The sequence below is a fragment of the Helianthus annuus genome, chromosome 10 (genome assembly GCF_002127325.2).
Source record: "Helianthus annuus cultivar XRQ/B chromosome 10, HanXRQr2.0-SUNRISE, whole genome shotgun sequence".
In the NCBI taxonomy this organism is placed as follows: Eukaryota; Viridiplantae; Streptophyta; class Magnoliopsida; order Asterales; family Asteraceae; genus Helianthus; species Helianthus annuus.
Genome location: NC_035442.2, coordinates 176,743,218 through 176,749,168, shown reverse-complemented (window position 1 = coordinate 176,749,168; position 5,951 = coordinate 176,743,218).

Here is a 5,951-nt window from a genome sequence, read left to right as displayed (position 1 = left end):
TCGCATTAACATATATCTGGTAACACAACTCGTAAGCAACACTTTGAACTCACCAGCGTAGTCTGACGCACTTGTTTACATGCTTGTAGGTGATTACTGAAGGAACTTGGGAGCTTGCTGTCTGATGCTGCTGGAGTGGTTGTGGTCATAAGAAACCGTTATCTTAAATTGCTTTTGATACATTACACATTGATACTTTATGCTTCCGCTCAGTACTTGGTTTTGATTTAACTTTTCAGACGTTACTTTAATTTCAATTGGGTAATTTATTATATTGTAACTTGTGTTTGATATGATTGGTGGCTCTTTGTTGGATCGTTGCATCTCCGATAGGGACACGCCCTAGGTGGTAAATTGGGGGTGTGACAGTTTGGTATCAGAGCCACTGGTTATAGAGAACTCGGTTTTAAAACGTTTTCATAAAACCAGACTATAACCGAATTGATCCAAACGTTGACCATGACACTCAGCTTCAGATTGCAAGGTTCGTTCCTCGTTAGCTTATTCTTAATATGCCCAGTAAACGTAACTATATTTATAGCACGCATGATACGATATGGCGGGCATCATGACACATTGTTAGTGCAACATAACGCTTGTATCTAGTAAACTTTAATCTTGTTGGTAGTGCTTATTTTGTGTTGATTGGAGTGGGAGAAACTTCAAACATAAGTTAAGAAGCATCGAGAGGAGCATGCAAACCGCCTTATTATTATGGGTGCACACATAATAATAACGCGTGGTGCATGCAAATCCCAATGAGGCTTAACGAGTGTGAGAGGGGTTCTTCCCTGTTTGTGTATGAATATGGTAGTTAATTGTCCTTAACGTGATAAACCTGAACACTTTCCTCGTTTTCGACCCCTAAATTAGTTCATTTCCCATATATAGAAACATGAGTGGACGAGGAAACGGACGTAGCAACTATTGATTGAAACCTTGTGTGCTTACTCTCTCTGTCATATTTCCTTTCTGCGTTAATACCCTCTTTTTGAAACGTTGTGAGTGTGCACTCTTTCGTTTAACTTGCGTTACGTCATCAACTCGACAGGCATGTCTACATCGTCTGCATCTTCCGACCAATCCCGGGCGCCAGGGAAGGCACCCGCTGATACTCACTCACCCCCGCGTCAAATGGAGACGCGTGCTGCTTATAGGAAGAGACTCGCACAGGGTGGGGAGTCGTCCTCCCGACCTACGCATGCTCTACCAGTTAACTCCCTCAGCGCTCAGGCCGAGGCGGCTGTGAGTAAGGCCCTCCGAGATTATAACCAGATTCTAATAGAACAAAACCAAGTCTTAATGGAGCAGAATCAGAAATTACTAAGAAAGGTTGATACCCAAGGAGGGCGATTGGAAGCTCAAGAGAAGCAGATACAGGAACTTATTAGGAGGACTAATGACTTGAAGGCAGAAGCCCTAAAAGGGCGTGAGGTACAGGGTCTGATACTGAGAGACGCTCGATTGGATCATGAAAGGCTTAACTCGCAGGCCCAAACGATAGGTATGATAGATTGGAGGGTCCATCACTTGGAGGAAGCTCGCTTCGCACCTGAACCCGAGCCAGTCCCAGTCCCGGCACCTCCCGAACCAGAGGCGGAAGGGTCTGATGAAGAACCCGAAGAGGAGGAAGAAGATCCGGAAGAGGAGGAAGAAGAGCCAGAGGAGGTCTCAGATAATGACGGGGACGATGATGATGGTAGTGACCTCGGGGATGGTGACGTGGATGACTGACTCGTCTTTCAGTCGTTTATCTAGTTATTTTTCTTTCAGTTGTTTTCGTATAAACAATCATGGTAATTAAAACTTTTGCGAATATTCGATGTAGTGACTTATATGGTTCAGTTTGAATGGATTTCTTATTTTATCGTTTAAGGGATATTTCTTGTACTAAGTCGTCACCTTACCTCTTTTATCCTTGCACCACAAGAGTCACATCTTTGACTCTACGACCGTTACCTTACGTATACTAACTATGTATTGACATTTAATAATCCCTAATCTACCAAAACAAACTCTATCTTTCTCAATCTTGGTCGGTAGCCTCATCCCCCTCGAATCCCCCCCCCCCTGAGGTCGACGACAACATCAAGAAAAGCCAGCCTAGTCGCAACCCTTTCTCGCGTGTTAACGGGTTGCCGTGTGTCGTTTGTCGGGTTAGTGTTCCATCATAGTTAACTATTATTGATTGACGCATGATATGTGTATTTGATTGTGTTATACATGGTGTATACGTGATTGTGTTCTGTTATCATGTGAGTATGTCGCTTGATGAATGAGAACCATGATGCTTTAGGGCATAGAACTCAGTAAATATTAAATGTTATTGTGTGACTGGTTTTGGTTAGTAATTCTTGATTCTTGCCTGCAATAATTATCATTGTATGGTATTGTCCATAAGCGATATTGAAGGTGTGATTTTCATATATGATTGATTAATCGTGTGATAATATGTGAATCCTTGTGCATTGATTGTATAGGGTTAGTTGTCGTGGCTAATAATATAATTTCTTGATCTTGCTTTATATGCATATCATGTTCTGATAACCCTTGCATGATTTTGTTGTATATGTGCTTTGAACCTGTAGTCGAACCTTATCACTTTCACTTGTCACCGCCGCTAGAAGTGAAGCAGTCACAGTTTCACGCGTATGTCGTTTTGCAACACTAACCTTTACCCACCAAACTCTGTTTTGGATAATTGATACACTCGCGCGACCGCAATGTGACGAACCTCCCTGTTGTGCCATGCCGCCATGCACCACTACTGGAAAATTACTTCTTGACAACAAATTTGCTGGCCAAATCCTTCGGATGTTTAATGGACTCCTGTTTCGTTCGATCCTTTGTACGAACCTCATTAATTCCCTGCTTCTTTGATTGGCAACTGATATAACAACACGCTAACCACCACACCATGACTTCCACTGATCACAAGATTAACCCCCGGGCGTTGTAAAGTATCTATTGATCGAGTTCGTCAGAACTTACTTTAAACCATTGTTTTAGATCAATTTTCGGGACGAAAATTCTTTCAAGTTGGGGATGATGTGACACCCCGCGAAAACGCTTAACAAAACTAGCTTCCTCAGTGACTGTTTGCTAAATTTCGGGGAGAGATTCCTCTTCAAGTTGGAGATGATGTCACGAGCAGAAACCACAACAATCCTGATATCCCACTTCGTTTCTCTCACACTTGGCGCTTGCCAATTTCGGGACGAAATTTCCTTCAAGTTGGGGATGATGTGACAACCCGAACTTTCGAGGAAGGTTAGGGACGTGTAATCTAGTAATCTTAAAATCATTAACTTAAACGTTTGAGGACCCGACTAGATAATTGAGTTGAAATGGTTCGGTCGCGTACATGTTGGGCTTGATAACTAAACTTTGTAAATAACTCACCCTATCGGCCCAACTGGAACTCTTAAGCCCAACCCGAAGTAAATTGGTATTCGGCCGTGTACTTTAATTATGATAGCTCTAAACTTGTGTCACATATATGTATAAGATCAGTGTTTAAATTGCTAATACAAACCTTCGGCCCAAGCTTAGAAAGGTAAGCCCAACTGGTCGTTTAAGAAAGACATCGGCCCAATATGAAGGGGCTCAAGTCCATTCCAGCCTAATAATGAACCGCCCATCTTGTGTGTGTTATAATACGTAAAGGATTAGGAGGGTTGGTAGGATAAAACAAACTCTACTAACAAACTCTACTCCCTATCTCCCTCTCAAACCTACCTACGGCAGCAAGAAACCCCTCCCCTCCTCGTCATCAAGGTCTGATTTCCGTATCTCCTACACCTTGGTTAGTGTGTTATTTAATCCATGTAATCTGCTTGTTGCTATCTTTTAATGCTTGAACTATTGTAAGAATAACATGACACTTAATTGCATGGAATAACGATAGATGGATTAGCATGAACCGAAACTGATTGTATGATTCTGATTATGTGTTGCAACGTATGATTCTGATTAATTGCATGGAATAATCGATGCAGTGCTTGATTTAGATTGTGATGTTACCCGATGTATAGGACTGTTAGGAACTGTGATTTTATGTGATGATAATCTAAGAGTAAAGGATAGGGTGGATCGAATCTTATATGCCTTTTGCATGTGATGTACGTGAACCGAATAAATTAATCAAATCAATTGGGTTACACATGCTGGCACGATTCATGGAATTCACAGAATATATATATATATATTTGTTGACTTGAATTAAACATAGAAATTGGTGTGGTTGTTTGTGAGTTGACTTGCATGCATCCTGAAAACCCCTGGTATGTCGGCCGCCCTTCACAAGTTAATTTCTAAACCAAGCCCCATGTCCACCACTTGTGTTGGCGGTCCAATCAAAGTCCCACTTGTGTGCAAGTCATAAATGCTAAGTTAACTTGCACGTGATGTGTTTATTAGTTTGCATCAAGATTAAATAAAAGTGTTTGATAAAGGTTTAGGGGCTGTGTTGTCATGAAAGGGTTGGGCCGAACTATGGTCCAATGGGGTGGTCCATAAAATAAATGGTGTAATGGGTATGCATAGGCATTAACGGTTTAAGCCATGTGTATGTGTGTGCTGTATCGAAATTGGCGGCCATGTGACATCTTGATGAGTGAGGAGAGTGGCCATGTGTTGATTGTTTAGTCGAACAAGCAAGGGTCCAATGGGGGGGGGGGGGCGGTTTGTGTGTTCACATGTTGTGGTTATTATTATAATAGGGATGTTAAAGGGTAGTGGGCCGATCATTAAATGGGCTGTGCAAACAAGTAACTGCACACGCGGTGTGGGCTGCCTCTTTTCTAATGGGTTTCAATATTAGATATTCATAACCTGGGCTGTTAAGTTAATAATGGGCCACATGCACATACCCACAATCTGTTGACCGAAAGCTCATTTAGGAGATGGGCTTGCTTTAGGCTGATGCACACATTTATATGTCAGTGGGCTGGAACGGGTTTGGCGCATCTATTGGGTTACATGTTGTGTTTAGGCCTTGTCCATATGTGTTGATACGTTAGGGGATGTACATTAGATGATGTGATTGAATTGTGGTTTTGCGAGATATGAAACATGTATACTAGTATATGGATGATTGGAATGCGTGTATGATTATGTGTTTTATGTGTACGCTAATTGTGTAATGTGAACAAAGTTAGTGTGATCAATATGTACGGAAACTGATTGTTAGTGATAAACCCATTAGGATCTGGTTGACTAACTTGGACGGATAACATATCATAACATACCGAGCAATCAAAGGTGAGTTCACTGCACTTTTCTCAAGCATGCGTCCCGGTGGTTTGGGACAACTGGTAAACATTTGGAAGGGAAACATTGGGTAAATAACTTAATCGGTTTTGGTTATTGCCTGGAGGGCAATGGGGGTGATTAGTTGATAGCGCTATTAGGTGGGAAACCTCACACCGGGCCGTAAGGACGGGCGTGAACTAATTATCTGGGTATGGCTATGGTTGTTAGAGGCACACTCCTCGGATACATATGGGCACTCTCCCTAGGGTATCTAACGAAGGCAACATAGCAATCGGTCGTTAAGGGGTACCCACTCCCCGGATACACATGGGCACACTCCCTAGGGTATCTAACATGAGCAACATCGTAACACAACATTGAATCGCATTAACATATATCTGGTAACACAACTCGTAAGCAACACTTTGAACTCACCAGCGTAGTCTGACGCACTTGTTTACATGCTTGTAGGTGATTACTGAAGGAACTTGGGAGCTTGCTGTCTGATGCTGCTGGAGTGGTTGTGGTCATAAGAAACCGTTATCTTAAATTGCTTTTGATACATTACACATTGATACTTTATGCTTCCGCTCAGTACTTGGTTTTGATTTAACTTTTCAGACGTTACTTTAATTTCAATTGGGTAATTTATTATATTGTAACTTGTGTTTGATATGATTGGTGGCTCTTTGTTGGAT